The following is a 21,180-nucleotide window of genomic DNA, read 5'->3' on the forward strand; positions in this document are numbered from 1 at the left end:
TGCATCTATTTTATTTTCAATTCTAGGAGAGTTACCTTTAATAAATTTGGGGTAGCCATCTTCAAAAAACAACAAAAAAAGAGCCAATTAAATTTGATATTTTTCTAAGTTCCTTGAAATTCAGTTTCTATTATTCACAACCTGAAGAGTCTTAACAGATATAGATACTTGAGACTTTATAAAGATAGCAAATGTGTTATTTAACTTTAAAAGTATTAAAGTATAATATGAGCTTATACCAGATGTTAATTTCCTGCTCTGAACAACTTCCTAAGTCTTGCCCACAATCCCCTGCTTGGGAGAATGGTGCTGGAGAAGTCCGTGCATGAGGCAACCACCAAAGGACCTGGGATGAACAGCCAACCCAAAGGCAGCTAATCTTTTTCCTAGCCAGGCTCTAATGGCTGTGTAGCCTGGCTCAATGAACTAGACCAATAGGAAACTCTCAGTTACAAGTTTGAGCCAGAAGATACTGAGGTCCCAGGCTGCAGCCTTATGGGCTGGCCATTCAGGGACCATATGTAAAATGAAGCAACAGAAGAAGGCAGGAGAGAAAAAGGGAGGGGCCCACTGAGCAAGACCACATGACCTCTGAGAAAGGTAATGACTCCATTCCTAATTTTAAAGTCCTTTGTTTTGGGCTCCATGAGACCCAGCTGTTCTTTGTTTCACAGGCTCAGAATCCTTTGAAGGGGCAGCGCAGTAGAGTGGTTAGAGACTATGGCTCCCAAGTGACCACCTGGGTGTGAGTCCGGATTCCCACTGACCACCCACATGCTTAGGACACATTCTCTAAGGCTGCTCCTCCTCAGTAGAGTGGGGTTAATAACACTCTACCTGGAGTAGGACAGAAGAGTCCATGTGACAATATACTCAGAACAACGTAACAATAGAAGTAGTCATTGTTACAATGAGCTCCTTGTACTTAAACTCATTTGAGTGACATCCTAGTCCTTGGCCACTGAGAGGGCCCAAACTAATGCAACAATTTATTAAGTGATTAACTTAAACAAAAATATAGTCTTAAACAATACATACAGTACTGTCAGCCTATGGATATAACTACAGGGAAAAATCCTCTTTAACGGGAAAACCTGAGCCATGGGTAGCACGTGAAAGTGGACACCCCGTCCCTGTCTTTATCCTGTAATGTGCCCTGCTCCTCTTGGGTCCCACGCTGACCCCTCGGGACCAGGTCATTCCATGTACCAGGGCTGATATGCCAACTTCCCAGACTCCTCTTCCTCCGTCTGCAACTGCTCGAAGCTTAGCCTCCTCTTCCAATGCATTCTACAGCTCTAGCTATTCCTGTGGCTCCTTGTTCTTGTCAGGCAGGTGCCCATGTACACTGCGTGTGCCAGGAAAAGATACCAATGCTGAAGAAGTAGGAGAGTGTCTGTAGACTGCCCTGGCTTTCAGGATGAAGAAAACAGCTAAGCCAAATCCAGAGCCTTCTCTCATTACTCAAACCGCTGGCCTGTGATTACTTCCTGTTCCGAGTGGGCCCACCCCTTCTGAGGTCGGAAAAAAAATTCACCTACAGGCTGGGGGGTTTTACTCTGTAACTGTTTTGTCCCTTCTGTGAAAATTACACAAGCAACTGGACAGATTTTGTTCCTTTCCAAGTAAGTATTGTTTAATCATTCCGCACTGCTGATCTATGCTTTCCAGCCTTTAAAAAAACAAAATGGATTTTGCTACAGAAAGGTGATTAAAAAAACACATTTCAAAGAACCTCTTTAGAAAACAAAAATTCTCTATTTCCCCGGAAAAAAAGATTCACAGAAATATTCTTCAAATCTGTTCTCCAAAATGTATTAAGAATGAGAAGCTGGGCTTCCCTGGTGGTGCAGTGGTTGAGAGTCCTCCTGCTGATGCAGGGGACGTGGGTTCGTGCCCCGGTCCGGGAAGATCCCACATGCCGCGGAGCAGCTGGGCCCGTGAGCCATGGCCGCTGAGCCTGCGCGTCCGGAGCCTGTGCTCCGCAACGGGAGAGGCCACAATAGTGAGAGGCCCGCGTACCGCGAGAGAAAAAAAAAAAAAAAAAAAACGAATGAGAAGCATACAGGAGTCCTGAGAAAGGAACAGAAATTTTATTTCTTTAGGAAAAAAATAAGGGCCTTCCCCAAAGGCCCTGGTGTATTTGGTTTTGTATTCTTTGCGAAAAGGCAATAATCAAGGAATTAAATCTATATTCCCGAGGTCTTTCTCCCTGCCTTATTTTGGTAGAATCAGGATGTAAGTTTTTTAGTGCAATTACTACTCTAAAAATTGGAAGACTAATATATTCTGACAGCTACAGAAGAGGGCTGGGGGAGAGAAGGGCTAACACACTCCAATGTTTCAAGCAAGGGGCCACTCCCATGCCGGTATAAGCCACTTTTTGACCTTAAAGCCAGTCCCTCAACTTACAGGCTGATCATGTTCTAAGTTTCTTCCTAACCTGGAATTCTTAGAATCTAGAAAGTATTCTCCCCCAAGAACAATGTTCTAAGCACTGACTTATGTCACTCTAAAAGAGCCATCCTCACCTCAGATTTCCTTAAGAATCACAGAATTTTGTCCTATGGGCCCTGCACACTCCAGACACAACTCGTACCTTCCTTTTTGGAAATGCATTCAGAACTCCAAATAAGACACAGTGCTTCTGACCCTACAGCACTGTCACCAGTGCCAAGATGTCAGTGATGGCCAAGGCCTGCCTTCCTGGGGTGAAGAGACTCGCCTCACCCACGGTGACCAGACAAGGGAACCGAGAGGGGTTAGGGTAGGGGCAGGAGGGGTCCTTCCTGTCCCTCCTTGTGGTCCTCACTTGGCCACCAGTAGAGAAGGCAAAAGCAGGAACTTGAGGCTGGCAAGGCAGACCCCAGGGCCACAGAGTGCAGGAATGCGGGAGGGAAGGAGAATTCTCTAAGGCTTCAGCTGGCCAGTTCCTCCAGCTCAGCCAGGACTGCCTGTGCTCTTAACTTTCATTTCCACTGTTGGTTGCTAAGTGCTATACATAATGTAAAAGTAAATAGTAACACAGCACAGTTTGGGAGACACAAAAACACACATCAATCAGCCAAGGGGGAAAAAAAAAAACCTCTCAAAGTTTCTAGCTTTATTTTTAGATCCTGGTTGACCAAATGAGTAACCTAAGTGCCCAAAGGAAGAGAAGCTGGGACAGAAAAGTGTAACACAGATGCTGCAGATCTCCAGGCCCATCTTAGCTGATAAAATATGCATCAGCCAAGTCCTCAAGTGTTTTAAAGTACCTCACAGTAGTGCTTTGACTAGGGTACAACATCCAATGCACTCGACTCACAAGACTTGCTGGATAGAAAAAAACATCACCCCCTGGGGTTTCCAGACTGTGGAGCAAGCGCAACACAAAATATTGATACCCTTTAGTAGAGAACGCAACTTAATAAAAGTAACTAAAACAATGCTAAAGAAATGAGTGTAAATCCATTGAGGAAAGGAAGAGTGTTTTATTCACCTTGTATTTCCCACAACATCTGGCATATTGCCTTGGACAGAGTAGACATGCAACAAATGTTTTTTTCAAAAATAATATTAATAATAATTATGGTCCTGGAAGAGCCCTCATTTCTAAGCAAAACTATCATTCTGACCTTCCTCAGGTTCCCTACATGGTGATCAAACTAGACCTGAAGTTTCAAAGATAAATTTATCACTTTAAAAGGAAATCAGAAGGAAGAGCAAAACAAGAGATAGAATAATATAAAAGAATCAACCACCAGACTGGAAAGCAGGAATAACCCTGAATGAGTCTTTGAGATTTGCTTGGCTTCTTCACCTGTAACACAAAATTATATTTGTGGCCCTACACCTCAGGGCAATGCAGCAGAGATGGATGAGAAATCATTAGGGGCTGCTCAGACTACACTCACGAGCAGCATCGTGATGGTCAAGTTACAAGGCAAAGATCTAGGATCCAAGGGGACCAAGTTACTCTCAGTGGAACTACCACGTAAATGCAAAATCTTCTTTCCCTTAGAAAAGACCCTTCTGATTATAATACCACTGTTTTAAGTTGGGAAAAAAATGCACAAATAAGAAAAGACACTTGCTTTATGGAAAGTTAAAAAAATAAAAAACACCATTCAATAAAGAGTGCTAGGACATCTTTTACCTTTTTAAATGTTCAAAACATCAATCTATTAAATCCACTAGAAATATATCCTAGGATATAATCTTGCATAAAGTAAAAGTTACTGTACAAAAATGATAATAGCAAAAAAATTATTTAGATCTGTTATCAAATGACCAATCATGGAATGGCTAAGTAACCTGAGGTATATCCAGTCAATGGATTCGTTTATGCCCAATTACATATTATCTACAAAGAATATAAAATAAAATGGAAAAGTCCTTTAAAGTAAAAACTTCCATTTCTTTTACTCTCAATCCTTCACTTCTGACACCAATGCACAAGGGTTTTTTCCACACCAACCAATTCTCTAACTCTCTGGGCACCAACTGGGTGTCCTATAACTCCATTCTTACTACTAACTACCTGGCGTTAATGCAGACCCCTCAGGTTAAGGGCTCAGTCCCACAAGACTGCTGTCCACTTCAGACACCAGTTCCAAGTCCTAGGTTGTCACCTGTACTTCTGACCAATCAGCTACAGATTGGGGGTTCCTGAGACCCCCTCCTCAGGTTCAATAATTTGCTAGAACAGCTCATAGAACTCAAGAAAATAGTTTACTTAGTAGAGTATCAAACTGTTACAGAAAGATACAACTCAGGAAGGCCAGTTGGAAGAGATGCATACAGCCAGGTATGGGGGAAGGGGCATAGAGCTTCCATGCTCTCTCCAAGCGTGCCACCCTCCCAGCACTTTGATGTGTTTGGCAACCTGGAAGGTCTCCAAACCCTATTACTTAGGATTTTTATGACAGTTCCATTATGCAGGCATGTGTTGATTAAATCATTGGCCTTTGGTGACTGAATTCAATCCCCAGCCCCTCTTCCCTCCCTGGAGGATTGGGGGAGACGGAGTGGGGGGGAGGGACTAAAAATTCCAACCCTCTATCTTACAAGAGTCACTTAATTAGCATAAATTCAGATATGGCTGAAAAGGGCACATTATGAATAACAGAAGATGCTCCTCTTATCCCTATCACTAGAAACTCCAAGGGTTTTAGGAGCTCTGTGCCAGCAACTGGGGGCAAAGACCAAATATATATTTCTTATTATATCACAATATTACAGCTTGCAGTACAGTTAAATGAAAAATAATTTTTAAATTATATATAAATATAACTATGTAGCTAAGAAAAAAATCTCTCATAAAAATAATGAAATGTTCCAAATATTAACCTTGTTTGCCTTTGAATATTTGGATTATTTTTTCTTTCTAGTTTTCCATAATGTTCACATTTTATTTCATGATAATGCCTTACTTTTATAATGGTGAGGATTAGGGTATGAAGGAAACGGCACCCAAGCTCTGGGGAACATATTCTTTAAGTGTCTGGATTAGAAAAATAGAAGGCACAGTCTTCCTGTTGCTTTCCCAAGAAACTTCAGAGGCCAGAATTGACTTCTGATTCTCACTGCTTGCCTTTTGGTCTCACATGGAAAAGGCTGTCATGTCTTCCAAAGGGTGAGGTGGTGGGAACTCAACATCACAGACTTCCCACATCCCGATCCTCCCCTTCCCACCAGTCACAGAGCAAAATTCCATCAAAGAGCTCTTACTTTAAATATCCTATTAGAAATTTTAGGTCACAAGCCTAAAGAAAATGTGTGCGTGTGTGTGTGTGTGTGTGTGTGTGTGTGTGTGTGTCTTTCTGTCTGTCTGTACATCACTTCCTCCCCCCTTCCTCTATCTTCAAGGGCAGCAAGACAAACTCCAGGGCAATGATGCAGCCATCTGCCTCATTCGCCAAATCTGATAAATCTGAGTGATAAATGATAAATCTATTTATTAAAATAAAATGACAATGCAAAAGAGTGAGAACCAAAGGAACCCCAGCCACGTTAACGCTCCAATATTAAACAATTTTAAATAACAACAGATTAAAGTCCATCCCTCCTCGCAACCTTGCCATAAAATCCAAATTAATAATCTCGGATCCCTATGGGCAGTATTCCGGACCCTAATACTGAATTAGGCTAAATATTTCCCCTTCAAGTGCATACAACAATGAGATAAACATTCAAAATCCCTTACATAGCACTACAGAGATATATATCATATATACCATTACATAAATGGTAAATTATGTAAAAACCCAATTATTAACACTGGCTGCCTTTGAATTATGGGTAACAATACTACAGTTATGTTCCTAAAAGTGTGGGGTAAATTAGAGATTTTTAATTTCAAAACTACTAAAAGTACACCCAGTGGTGTGTTCACCATTGAAAGAAATTCTCTGAAAAGCTTATTAAAACAAAAAAATTGTAGCAAAGAAAATGATCCCTCGAATTTATCTCTTTAGTAAATTCAAGTATTGGCAACTTCTTGTATGAAATGAAGGTGGTACAATTGTACCTTGGATATTAAAGAGCAGCTCCAGCAGCAGCAGGAGTTCTCTATGTGAGATGCTGCACCTCGTGCCCACCTAACCTTCTCAACCTTCACAGCAGCCCCATGAAGCAGGTCCATGTATTGTCCACATGTCACCTGAAGATGCAAGTTCCAGGAGCTCACACAGCTACTAAGCAGCAGCACTAAGACTGAAGCCAGGTTAATCCAGCTCCAGAGGAGATGTGCTCTTTCCACTCTGGATCTACAGATTGCCTCTGCACCCCTTTTTCCTCCTACCGAAATTATCCACGCTCAGGCTTCCCTGGTGATGCAGTGGTTGAGGGTCCACCTGCCGATGCAGGGGACGCGGGTTCGTGCCCCGGTCTGGGAGGATCCCACGTGCCGTGGAGCGGCTGGGCCCGTGAGCCATGGCCGCTGGACCTGCGCGTCCGGAGCCTGTGCTCCGCGACGGGAGAGGCCACAACAGTGAGAGGCCCGCGTACCGCAAAAAAAAAATCCACGCCCAAGCTTGGCTTGGACAACATTTAGGAAAAACAACTGGTATCCACTAATCAAAGAGATCATCAGGGACTTTCCTGGTGGCGCAATGGTTAAGAATCCGCCTGCCAATGCAGGGGACACGGATTCGAGCCCTGGTCCGGGAAGATCCCACATGCCATGGAGCAGCTAAGCCCATGTGTCTCAACTACTGAGCCTGCGCTCTAGAGCCCATGAGCCCCAACTACTGAAGCCCACGCGCCCAGAGCCCGTGCTCGGCAACAAGAGAAGCCACTGCAATGAGAAACCCACGCACCGCAATGAAGAGTAGCCCCTGCTCGCCGCAACTAGAGAAAGCCCGCGCGCAGCAACAAAGACCCAACGCAGCCAAAAATAAATAAATTAAATTAAAAAGAGACGATCAATAGTAATGCTGAATGAAGAAGTTACTGAATTATTATGTCAATTTTCAAAAAGTTAATCAATCCTCAAATTAGAACTAGAGGAAGGAAGCTATACATGGCCTTCCAATAATGAAAACAGAAAAAATAAACCAATTACCCGGTCTGGTGGGGAAAAAGAAAGGTATAGAAGGGCCTAAAAATAGATGCCATGTTATCTCCGCTTTAATAATAGCAGATTTGCACACATTCTCTTGGAAATGTCACCTAGGCAACCAAAAATACAAAGACAGAGATGTTTGGAAAAATATATGTATATGAATCTAGTTTGCCATCTTCTGAACATAAATCATCACTATTGCAAGAAAAGGACGAAAACTAGGAGACTAAATAGTGGGGGAAAGGTAGGTACAGGAGAAAGTTTTGTAAGCAGGTGCCCAGTATAAAGAAGGGTAATAAGGTATAAAAGTAGGTCTCTATTTGTATAAGAAACCCTGACCTATTGCCTCAAATTTGGGTCAAGAATCTGCTAGGAGTGTTAAACATATTTTTTCTATGTTGTTGAAATCTCAAGTTTTTATCTAATAAAACAAAGGCAGACTAATACAAAAAAGGGTAGCCTGGCAAACTTTAAAACACATTTGGAAAACTATCTTAAGTCCCACTTAACTAGGGGGACCATATGTCGCTCTTCACCTGGATTGCCTAGGACATCCGTGTTTGTGCCTGTTGTTTTGTTATAATCATTAAAAAGCTCTCCTCCTTCACACTCAAAAGTGTCCTAGTGGGCTTCCCTGGTGGCGCAGTGGTTGAGAATCTGCCTGTCAATGCAGGGGACAAGGGTTCGAACCCTGGTCTGGGAAGATCCCACATGCCGCAGAGCAACTAGGCCCGTGAGCCACAACTACTGAGCCTGCGTGTCTGGAGCCTGTGCCCCGCAACAAGAGAGGCCGCGACAGTGAAAGGCTCGCGCACCGCGATGAAGAAGAGTGGCCCCCGCTCGCCGCAACTAGAGAAAGCCCTCGCACAGAAACGAAGACCCAACACAGCCAAAAATAAAAATAAATAAATAAAAATTAAAAAAAAAAAAACTGACTTCCTTCAGATCAGCGAAAAAAAAAAAAAAAAGTGTCCTGGTGTGAACAATAAATTATGTGGTCACTATATTTAGCCAAGACATATTTCTTATCCGCTTAATGATGTGCTAGCTACTAGGTTGGGAACTTAGATTAGCACCAAGACAATTCTGAAGATAGAATCTCTGATCTCCAAAACACTACAATCTCGTTGAATAGACAAAAATAACACCCAAAACGACAGTGAAATAATGAAAACCTGATAATCATTGGTGTACTCTAGGCTGTAAGTGCCTTGGTTCAGATCAGAGACAAAGTAGACAGTGTATCCCCTCAAGTGGGGCACTACAGAGAACTAATGGCAAATGCCACCAGGCTTTACAAGCACTTACTGCATAGCAGGCACTGTGCCAAGCACGATGCCCACATGACGTCAGTTCATGCTCAAAACAACCCCAGAAGCGACGAACTATCATTATGCTCATTTTGCAGATGAGATGACTCACCCAAAGTCATGCCGGAGAATTCAAATGCCCAACTCCAAGCACACGTTCTCCACCACTGCGGTGTGGACACACTGCTTCCTGACTGCCAGCTTCTCCAGGAGTTGGTGCAGCAGTCACGCGTTAGCAGAGCCATCAGCTGCTCTTTCAGCTCTGTAGCAGTGCAAGCTGTGGTCAAGCTCTGGCAGAGGGTTGCCAGATCTGTTAGGGCCCAGGCAAGCCCCAGAGGTCTCTGTGATCCTACTGAGGATCGAGGCTAGTGAGAAGACGGCAATGAGGGGTTTAGGAAAGCAGTGAAGGCTCCGCTCACAACATCAGGGAGCATTACCACCCTAGGCCTGAGGGCTAGAGGGGAAGGAGTGGCTAAAGGAATGCAGAGAGGATGGCTGCAGGCAGAGGATGCCTGGATGGAGCTGTGGCCTTCAGGCAACAGACAAGCCAGCCTGCAACATCCAACCCAGCAGGAGGGCACGGAGGAAATAACTACCCTACCTCACTCTCCTCCCACCCTCCCAACAATGGCTGGACCCACCATAGGCTGAATTACACTAGAAATCAGAAGACAAAGATGGACATTGATGCTGATGGTAGAGATCAGCCTCTCAGGGCACAGAGCCACGTGGATAAGGGAGGAAAGAGACACGGAGGACACAACAAGAGATGGCCAGCCTGCTCGCTGTCCTTGTCCCTACAGAAGAGTGTGCTTCAACTGCAGCACAGGAAACTGGCCTAGTCGCTCTTTGGGGGTCAAGAAGATGCCAGTAAGTCAGAAGACGCCATCCTCAGCATCTATGTGACTCCAAGGCCAGCTTCATGGGCAAGTGACCTGTGCAGTTACACAAGGCACTATGTTCAGAAGGGCTTCCTGCTTGATCTAATGCTCACTGACACCATCTTGAAATTCTTAATAACTTTTTTAACAGGGGCCTCACATTTTCATTTTGCACTGGGCCTCCTAAATTATGTAGCCAGTCTTGTGCAAGGCAAACCATTTTCTTCAGCTGGTGAGACTAAATTTTCTAAGCATCACAGTATGCCACGTATACTATTCAAAGCAAACAGACCCAAAGTTAATATTAACCAGAGTAACAATGTTATAGCAGAATATATAACATAATAAAGTGAAGGGACATTTTACCTTTTTTTTTCTTTCCTCTTTCCCTTTTGAAGTCAAACTGCAAAGTGGCTGAGAAACCAAAATTAGCTGGCCCCTGGAGAGAAATGGACCTTAATAACAACTGCCTCTCCATAGCACAGAGGGAATGGATGTTGGCTCTTACCCAGTTAATGTGATCAACACAGACAAACAGAATAATTTACACCCTGGGGTGGACTCTCTTGATATATTCCACTTGATGAGTTGCAGCCATCAAATTAGCCAGGTAATTGCCAAAGCTACCCTTGACCTTGTCTTGTGTGCCTGATGTACACAGGCCCCAGTTTGGGACTCATTATTGAAAACACACGCATAAAAGCCTTGTTGATATGCTGGTAACATTTACAAACCATATTTCTAAGCCAATGCTTTCTGAAGGACTAAAACTTGAGACTTTACTGCTTCTGCTTCATTTTCCTGAAAGACTCTAACATCTTTAGCCTTCCTCTGAGTAATTACAGTTTTAAAAGCATCTAGCAACCCCAGGTGAGAAGCCAGAACAGGAGCAGTGACTGCCCTTCTCCCATTCATTTCCTCCAAGCACGGGACAAAGCAAAGCACAGAAAACTTCCAGCAAGGCAGAGACCGAACTGGTTTTTGACAGCCTTTTTCACTCACCCCTTCATTTCAGAAATAAGGGATGGCAGATTCTAAGAATTTTGTTTGTCATTTAAAGTTAAAATAAAATTTCAATAGATCAAATCAAAAGCATGTACAAGACCTATACTCTATCAAGGAACCTATAGCCCAGGTGGTAAATCAAATCTATGGGCATCATGACAGAATCACAGGATCAAGGACTGCGGTGTACACTCATGAGCTCTGTTGTGGGTTGAATGGTGGCCCCAAAAAAGATATGCCTGCATCCTAAACCCAGGAACAGGCAAATATGATCTTATTTGAACAAAGGGTCTTTGCAGATATAATTAAGTTGAGGATCTTGAAATAAGACCATCCTGTAAAATGCAACTTAAAACCACAACGAGATAGCACCTCACCACTGTTAGAATGATCATTGTTAGAAAGACAAGAGATCACAAATGCCAGTGTGGATGTGAAGAAAAGGAAACCCCTGTGCACTGTTGGTGGGATTGTAAATTGGTACAGCCACTATGAAAAACAGTATGGAAGATCCTCAAAAAATTAAAAATAGAACTACCATATGGTCCAGCAATTTCATTTCTGGGAATATATACAAAGGAAATGAAAACACTAACTCAAAAAGATATCTGCAACCCCATGTTCATAGCAGCATTATTTACAATAGCCAAGACATAGGAACAACCTAAGTGTCCACTGATGATGAATGGATAAAGCTGTGGTATATATACACAGTGGAATGTTATTCAGCCATAAAACAATGAGAAAATCCTACCATTAGTAACAACATGGATGGACCCTGAAGGCATCATGCTAAATGAAATAAGTCAGACAGAGAAAGACAAGCATTATATATGACTTATATGTGGAATCTAAAAACAAACAAATTTTAAGAACCCCACCAAACTCATAGAAAAAGAGATCAGACTTCTTGTTACCAGAGGCAGAGGACAGAAGAAGGAATTGGAGGAAGATGGTCAAAAGGTACAAACTTACAGTTATAAGATACATAAGCAGTAGGGACAGAATGTACAATATGATGTTATAGTTAACACTGCTGTGTGATGTATGGGAAAGATGTTAAGAGAATAAATCCTAAGAGTTCTCATCACAAGAGGAAACATTTTTTTTTCTTTTTGTGTTTCTTCTCTGTTTATTGTATAAATATGAGACGATGGATGTTAGCTGAACCTTTGTGGTAATCATTTCACACTACATGTAAATCAAAACATCATGCTGTACACCTTAAACTTATAGCGATGTATGTCAGCCTTTCTCAATAAAACTGGGGGGAAAATTATCTAGAATTATTATCCAGGTGAGCCCTAAATCCAATGACAGTTGTCCTTATAAGGTACACACAGAGGAGAGGAGGAGGCAGGAGTGGGAGTGATGCAGCCTCAAGCCCAGAAATGCTGATAGCCACCAGAAACTAGGAGAAGCAAGCAAAGAATTCTCCTCCAGAGCCTCTGGAAAAAGCCTGGCCCTGCTGTTAACTTGATTTCAGACTTCTGGCCTCCAAAATCGTGAGAAAATAAATTTCTGTTATTTTCAGCCACCCAGTTTGTGGTATTTGTTGTAGAGGCCACAGGAAACTAATACAAGCCCTCAGCCACATCTCTCACCTGTGGCCTCAGCTTCACCTCTCAGGGAATGGAAAATATGAGGCCTTCCAAAGCAGCCCTTCTGCTTTCACAGTGAGCCTAGTTCTGGCCCCAGAATAGGTCTTTTCCGCAATGCAGTACTACATGTATTTGGAGACCATAATAATCAGGCTCCCACAGAGCTTCTTCTGGCTACAGAGCCCCTCATGTCATGCCTCAGGGGAAATGAGCTCCACCTCCCACACACTAGACCCCGCCCTGTGCATTCCCCCCAGCCAGAATAGCAGGGAGGGAACTACCATCTCCTTTGTCCTCAACACTCTTCTCCTTCCAAGGTGGCCAAGTCTCATTAATGTTTAAGCAGCCAGGTTACGCTATAAACTCTTTTGAAACTTTGAACTAAAAACAAAACAAACTTACAGCTTTCTCACGTGTGTTTCACGGACATATCATCAACTATACAAAAAAGATTTTTTTATTGAAACATAACCAATCAGCTATGAAACATATCTAAAAAATGCCTGTTGTTGGGACTTCCCTGGTGGTCCAGTGGTTAAGAATCCATCTTGCAATGCAGGGGATGCCGCAGGGCAACTAAGCCCGCACGACACAACTAGAGAGCCCATGTGCCGCAACTACAGAGTCCATGTGCTCTGGAGCCCACGTGCTACAACTACAGAAGCCCGTGTACTCACAGCAACGAACAAAGAGCCCGTGCTCCACAATGAAAGATCCCGCGTGCCACAACTAAGACCCGACGCAGCCAAAAAATATTTTAAAAAAAAATACACACTGTTATTTAGAAAAAAGGGGGGGTGATTTCTGAGCAGTCACTTACTCTAAATTTTGACAGCCTAGCTAAGTTTGCACAAATCAGGTTACTACCAAAGAATCAAAACACACAGGTTTCTGAAAAACCTAACATTCCAGATCCAACTAGATGTACAGAAGAAATGTTCCTGGGTTCAAATCCCAGCTCCACAACTTACTAGCTACTGACCTAGGGTAGGTCACTCAACCTCTTGATGCTTTAGTTCTCTTACCTGTAAAGGATAATCGTAAGGCTCCCTCTTGCCGGATTCTCTCTGCTTTGCCCTCCAGATCCAACCTCCTCCCTTCTCCACCCTGCTCTCAGCCCTGGGAGGCTGACTTCTATAGAAAAAAAGGTAGTCCCTGCATTTCTTGCCCTCTGGCTTCTGGTTGATTTGGCCAATTGGAAGACACCAGCAGATTAGAGGGGGTGAGAAAAGAGTGGCTGGGGACTTACTCACCTGGTGCCTCCCGGCCAGACCATACCTAGGCAGTAGCTGTATTCTTCTACTGAAGGGCAATTCCAGAAACTGCTCTTTCATGTCACCCTTTCAGGACTGCACACTCATCTAGCCAGTGTGGGTGACTTCCCTTAATTTGCCCACAACTTTATGAATATGGTAGTCCCCCATTATCCATGGGGAACACATTCCCAGCCCCCCAGTGGATGCCTGAAACCACAGATAGTGCTGAACCCTATATATACTATGATTTTTCCTATACATATGTAACTATGGTAAAGCTTAATTAATAAGTTAGACACAGTTAGAGATTAACAACAATAACAAAATTGAACAGTTATAGCAATATACTGTAATAAAAGTTATGTGAATGTGGTCTCTTTCCCTCTCTCAAAATATCTTAATTGTACAAATGTAACGCCTTTTCCATCTTAACTAAGCATTTATCATTCACTGGGGCCGTAACTTTTTTTTTTTTCTTCAGAAAAAAATGCACCCATGCACAAATTTTGCACAGCATTTCAAGGGGGACTCACGCCTTCTTGGAGCCCAACAGGGACACCGTCCGTGAGGGTCGCAGGGCCCAGGTTAGGGGCTGTAACTTTTGCAGTTTGAGATATGATAGCAAAACTAGCACAGCACATACTTCTTTTTCCTTCTTCACAATTTCACGGATAGAGGATTCGTTCTTACCTTAAATCTCAGCAACCTCAGCATAAGGCTTTGTTTTCTTCCCTCGTTGAAAGCTTTCACCTTTTCACTTAAAGTAAGCACTTTACAGCTTCTCTTTGGCATATGAGAATTCCCAGCATCACTACCCTTGCGCTTCTGGGCCGTTATTAAGTAAAATAAGGATAACTTGAATACAAGAACTAAAATACCACGGAAGTGGATCTACTAAGTGACTAACGGGCAGGACACGCTGGACAAAAAGACGATTCCGTCTTGGGCGGGGCGGAGCAAACTAACGCGAGATTTCATCACTACTCAAAATGGCGCACGATTTGAATTGTTTATTTCCAGATCTTCCACTTATTTTCGGACCATGGTAAATGAAACCTTAGAAAGCAAAACTGAGGATAAGCGAGAACTAGTATAGTCTTTTCATTAAACTTTCTTCAGTTGTACCCTTTTTGTGTGTGTGTGTGTGGTACACGGGCCTCTCACTGCTGCGGCCTCTCCCGTTGCGGAGCAGAGGCTCCGGACGCGCAGGCTCAGCGGCCATGGCTCACGGGCCTAGCCGCTCCGCGGCATGTGGGATTTTCCCGGACTGGGGCACGAACTCGTGTCCCTTGCATCGGCAGGTGGACTCTCAACCACTGCGCCACCAGGGAATCCCTTCTGGCTATTTTGAGTGATGCCGCTGTGAGCATAAACCCTATGAAAGGTTTATCAGCCACGGTCCTACAGGGAGGCAGACAACACACTCAAAAGGGTATAACTGGGCTTCCCTGGTGGCGCAGTGGTTGAGAGTCCGCCTGCCAATGCAGAGGACGCGGGTTCGTGCCCCGGTTTGAGAAAATCCCACATGCCGCGGAGCGGCTAGGCCCGTGAGCCATGGCCGCTGAGCCTGCGCGTCCGGAGCCTGTGCTCCGCAACGGAAGAGGCCGCAGCGGTGAGAGGCCCGCGTACCGAAAAAAGAAAAAAAAAAAAAAAGCCACAAAGTAGAAGCAACCCAGGTGTCCATCGACAGATAAACGGATAAACAAATGTGGTATATGCATACAATGGAATATTAGCTTTAAGAAGAAAGGAAATTCTGACACGTGCTACAATATGAATAAACCTTGAAGACATTACGCTAAGTGAAATAAGCTAGTCACATAAGGACAAATATTGTATGATTCCACTTATATGAGGTACCCAGAGTAGTCAAATCCGTAGAAACAGAAAGTAGAATGAATGGTGGTGGCCAGGGTCTAGTGGGCACGAGGAAATTAAAAGTTTTTGTATAATGGGTATGGAGTTTCAGTTTGGGAAATTGAAAAAGTTCTGAAGATAGATGGTGGTGACGGTTGCACAACAACATGAACGTACTTAATGCCACAAAACAGAACACTTAAAAATGGTTAAAATGGTAAACTTTATGCTATATATATTTAACCACAATTTTTAAACGTATTTAAGAAATATTAATTGCTCACCTATTACACAAAGCACTGCACTGGGGATACACAAACTGGAAGGTCACTGTCTCCATCAAGGGTGCTCAGCTCCTGCACTTCCCCCATATACCCCTCATTCCAGCAATCTGTTCCCTAATTATGTCTTGCACTTTCAAGCTGGAATACAAATTCCTTCAAGACAAGGGACTAGATCATACTCATCCAAATCCCTAGAACTTAACAAAATGTTGAGCACATCCTCAAAAATATTGGTTGAATAAGTGAGTAAAAATCTAGCCGAAGAAGTCTATGTTCTTTTTTTCCCAAGTCTTCTAGCCAGTCAGTACTTAACATTTCTTGAAGTTAGTTACCTATATTTTCAGAAATGAAAAGAGTAGAACCTCACGCTAAACTCACTTTAAATTGTTCTTTTGACAAACAATCCTACTAATTGCATAAATTGTGGGTTTTAAATCAGAACTCCTTTGTTTGCTAGCCATGTGTCCACGGACAAGTTATTGACTGCCCCTAAGCCTGTCATCTGTTAAGTGGGAATGCTGACATTACTATAGTGGACATCTATTGCTTTGTAATCCAAAATCTATTGGCCAATCTCCTGGTGACAGTATAACAATGTTGTGCTGGAGAAACACCCTTGCTCCTACTTCTTAGCCTATGGCTCAGGGATGAAACCCGCAACCAAGCCCAAGCCCTAGACTAGTGTAGAACTCAGGAATGCTGGGGTATTCTATCATGGTGATAGAGACAGAGGGACGGTGAGGACCAAGCCTGGCTGTCATTATTGCCTAATCCCAAACCCTGACAGACATCGCTAATTGACCACAGCACTCGTTCCTACTGAGCCTGGACCCAGCCTTGGATTCCTCTTCAACCCAGCTCTCCAGGCAGCCACTACCAATCAAATCAGTCAAAGATGACAGGCAAAATGAAACCAATTGTCTTAGCTCCAGAACAGCAGTTGGCAGTTTTTATGTAAAGTACAGTGTAGTAAGTATTTTAGGCATGGTCTCTAATATATATTCTTCTTTGTGTTTTGATTTGTTGTGTTTTCAGCCCCTTAAAAATGTTAAAAAGCATTTTTTGATCTTTCAGCTTACCAAACCCCCTGCTCTGGAGCCTTGAAATCAGACTCTGGGGCTGTCCCAGAGATCCAGGCACCATCTTATCTCCCTCTGCAGGACTCCTGGGAGCTCAGTACTGGAGCACTTGGAAATGCCACCTCAGTCAGAAGTGCACACACAGAACACACTGAATTGCCTGAAAAGTACAGAGGAGCTTTGATGACAGGAGAGTTTCTGTTCTTATCACGCCAATCCCAGGGCAAGCTGACACCCACACTCTGGGGGAAGCTACAATCCAAGGAAGAGCTACAAAGCCCATGCACGTGCTGACCTTCACTTCTACTTCCAGAAGCAATTTCACCGCACAGCCCCTCAGACAGCCGAACACACTCATTCCCCACAGCCAATGTGAGGAAAGCAAGAGTTCAAATCACTACATTTCTCCATTGTTAGTCTAACTCCTTACAATTAAAAAAACACCTCTGAAATTGTTCCAAGAGACTGTGCCACATGTCTTTTGGCCAACCTTTGATTCCTTATTTATTCCTTATTTCCCAAAGCTTTTTTTTTTAATTGCAGAGTAGTATGTATAAAAGTTGGTTTGGTCCTCCTCTTTATTATTTTCCTTGTTTCTGGTTTTAGTGGAAAGGAATGAACTTTGCTTGACTGATGTTCATTCATTCATCCAATAAACAATTACTTATAATCCCAATCCACCTCTCAAGGTACTTGCAGGTAGGAAAGACAATTGCAGATGATAATGCAGAGTGATAGGACGGGTAGGTGCAGGGTAACATTCCAGCATGAAGCAAGGGCAGCTCAGTCAGCTGTGGCGGTGATGAGTACCAGGAGGTCTGCTGGAAGGCAGTGTCACTGCAGCAGAGCAGGGAAGAATGCATAGGGGTTGACCAGACAAGGAAGGATGGGAGGATGGCAGGTGCTGAGACTCAGTGGCCTGAGTAAAGGCTACACATGGGGTTTGGGGGCGGAGGGAGTTGGGAGATGAAGCTGGCAAGGAGACCAGGGTAGGGTCATGAAGGCCTTGGATTCCAAACTCTATCCTGAAAGCCACAGAAAGCCTCTGAGGGAACTAAGCCGAATGACTGACTTAGATTTTTATTTTCAAAACAAGCATTCTAGTTGCAGTTTGGAGAACCCACTGGAGCAAGAGAGTCCTGATTTGGAGCAAGGAGCCCAGTGTGAAGGCAACTGGAGCAATTCAGGCAAGAAGTGATGAGGTTATGAACTAAATCAGTGACAGCAGGAAATGAGAGAAGGGGGAAGACATCAACAACAACAAAAATAAGAGCTCACATTTATGCAGCACTTTCTAATGACAAAGCACTGTGTGAAGTGCTTTTTGTGTATTAATTCACTTTATCTTCACAACAAGCCTGAGATAAGTTTGGTACCTATTGTCAACCACAGATCAGGAAACCCAGAGAGATTAAGGAGCCCAAGGTCTGAGAGCTATTGTGTCCCAACCAGAAGTCACATCCAGCAGTCTGGCTGCAGAGTCCACTCTCCTCACAGCCCACTCTCCTAAGCACACCCACAGAGAGTGGATATTCGAGATGGGCGCTGAGTGGTTGAAATGGGGGAGACTCCAGGGCAATCTCCAGGGGCCTGGCTTGGGTACCTGAACATTTGGATTTCAGCTTCTTGAGCCTCCACTTCTGAAAGAAGCCCCATCCCCAAGTCTATATTTAGCCCTCAACCAGCATTCCCCATACACCCACACTCTCCCCATCACCCCACCACCCCTTTCTCCTTTGCAGTCCTTGCAGGCACATTTGGAGTGAAAAACCTCACAAGCACTGCCAGTCAGGTCTGAGAAACCCCGACAGCAAAGTCTGCTCCAGAGGCTTAGGTCTATTATTTTCAAATTAGTCAGAACTGGGAAAACTTGGAGCAAGCCTGTGTGGTATCCTTCTCAGCAAGCAAGACCCTGGCAGCCCTACCTCTGTGTTTCCCACTAGTTGCCCTAGAGAGCAGAACGTGTACCATTATTTGGGGCCAGCGCTTAACAGAAGCACGTTCGCCTGGCCAGCAGCCTCAGACCCGCAGGAAGAAAGTGGCCCTGGCGGGGAGACCTTCAGAGAGCCAAATGGCTTCTTTCTCCAGGCATGAGAGTTAAAGCAAGCATCTGCAGCAAGAAACTTGTGTTATTTCCTGCGGACAAGGAGACCTCCTGCCCCTCCCGGGCTGATCCAACCCACTTTGCACATCCTGCTTCTCTGGGAGCTAAAAATAAATCGGTATGCACTGAAAAACACTCAAACACATCTCCCCAGCACACCCCTTCCCGAGTTCCCGAGGGCAAGAGACCCAAATCTTTCAAGTCCTGAGTCCAAAATGCAGACCACTTCCTCGTCTGCGTTCCACTGGCGCCTGTTGGTGGTTCCCAAAGCCCCCTCCCCACGCGCCCACCCCTCGCAAGTTACTCCTGCGGCCTCTGAGGGCCGACTCTGAGGCCCGGGAACCCGCGAGTGCCCTCGACCCCCACCTCCTCCCCCGACCCCGGGAGGGATGCTTCCGGTGTCCCGGGCCACCAGGCGCACCAACGCCCCCTTCCGACCCAGCACGTCCCCTTCCGACCCAGCGCGGCCCCAACCTGCCTGCCCTGTGCGCCTCTGCGCGTCCCTCTGCAAAGTTGCTCTCTTTTTCTGCCACCATCTTCAGGGTCTTTGGTTTTGTTTTATTTTCCCTCAGAGGCACTGAAGGAAGGACGGAGGAATTGACAGGATGAGCTGCAGCCGGGAAGGGCGGCGGGGACCAGGTCTCCGGGACCGCGCGCTCCTCGCGCCCACCCCTGCGCCCGCCGCGCCCCGAGCGCGCCGGTCCCCCTAGCAGCCGCTCCCGGTGCCACCACCCCCGCACACCCGCCAGGCTGCAACTCCGACTACGCTCTCGCTCCGCTCCGGAGAAGGGGACGGAAGGCGCTGCGACTCACCGCCTCGGCCGCTCCCAGCGTCTGTGCCGCCGCGCCTGAGGCGGCGGCGGCGGCGGCGCCTTCCCTCCGCCCGCCTCCCCCGGGACAGCACCGCCGCCCGCCGCGCCCCCCTCCCCAGCCTGGCTCGCCGCCTCCCCCCCTCGCGGCCGCCGACCCACCTCCCCACTGCGGCCCCGCAGGCAGCCTCTCCTGGGTGGGCGGACGGCTGGGGTGCAGAGGGCCAAGCTGAGGCGCGCGCGCGGTTTGCAGGTGCAGTGGACACCCCGATGTTGTGCTGGTGCAGCCGCTAGGCTTATTATCCCCGTTATACACGCTAGTCCTAGCCCACCGCCAGGCTTCTAGGCAGTCTACACTGCTGCTTTCTAAGCGGTGCCATTTGTTTAGGGTCGTGGGAAGGTCAGATTCAACGTAGAGCACCTTCTTCCAGGCCTCGATTGGGAGACCCTGGGGTCCCTGCTACGCAGCAGTGAAGTTCAAGGGAGTCTTGGAAGGACGAGCCCGCAAGGAGGGACGGGCTGCTTTGCCTCATCAGTGTTTTCTTTACCAGAGCTTAGCAAAAAGCTGGGAAGAAGGACATCTAAGGGATCTCTTCCCCCCTCGTTTCCCCCACCTCCTGTAGCCCACCGCAGAATGTCACCAAATCTTCCATCTCCACTGGAGATGATAAGAGGCAAATGTCTTGACAATTTATTCAACCAATATTTATCAAGTGACTGCCATCACATGTTCCTGTCCTGCTGCGTTGGCCACTCAGGACCTCTCAAAAAGCTACTGTAACTTCTTATACTTGTCAACTGCAGCAACATTTCCAGAACCCACAGAAGATCTCAATAGCAAGTCAAATTCATTGATTAAAAAAACTTGCTGGTAAAAATAACAAAAAGGCACCATGTAAAGCTGTAAAGGCACCATGACTTGTCCATGCTTGTTATAATGATTACAAAATCTTTTAATATGACTAGTAGTTGTAGAAATGACCGTCACATTTAGGTTCATACATCTGCCAACTCTGATTTGAAAATCACGGAAAATGTTCCCCTGACCAAAGCCATCCTCTTAGTTCTTAGTTCTGCCTTCCATTTCCACATCATTTACTCCTTCAGGCAAAGCTTACAAAACCAAAGACATCTGAGAGGCCATTAAACCATTTATGGGATACTAAAATTTGTTCCAGATTGGATTAGCAGATTAGCTCAGTGTTTTTGCCTCTCTGGGTACACTTTGGAATCACCTAGGGAGTCAGATTTTTTTGTTCGTTTTTTAGTGGTAGGCCTCGCCCCACACCCATAGATTCTGATTTAACTGCTTGGGGTGCAGCCTTGCTTAGGGACGCTTTACAAGGGCCCCAGGAGATTCTGATGTGCAGCCAGGGTTGGAAATCCAGGGATTAGCCAATCATCAAACTGAGCCTGAGGCAATGGGATGACAAACCAAAAAGTTTTGA

At 45.1% G+C, this 21,180-nt stretch overlaps 1 protein-coding gene across 5 annotated transcripts in view; it reads right to left on the minus strand.

Moving 5' to 3' along the window:
- The window catches only part of NCALD (neurocalcin delta), a 432,659-nt gene extending 412,729 nt beyond the window's left edge, over window positions 1-19,930 (minus strand). For 2 of the 5 annotated variants that reach the window (XM_060127586.1, XM_060127589.1), the window contains exon 1: window positions 19,737-19,776. The gene's annotated coding sequence lies outside the window, so the exon portion shown is untranslated. Of the gene's footprint in view, window positions 1-19,736; window positions 19,783-19,894 lie in introns of those variants that run through there. The other 3 variants (XM_060127588.1, XM_060127587.1, XM_060127590.1) reach the window with 3 other exon arrangements.
- Window positions 19,931-21,180: the final 1,250 nt, after the last annotated feature.

Source organism: Lagenorhynchus albirostris, chromosome 17 (genome assembly GCF_949774975.1).
Source record: "Lagenorhynchus albirostris chromosome 17, mLagAlb1.1, whole genome shotgun sequence".
In the NCBI taxonomy this organism is placed as follows: domain Eukaryota; kingdom Metazoa; phylum Chordata; class Mammalia; order Artiodactyla; family Delphinidae; genus Lagenorhynchus; species Lagenorhynchus albirostris.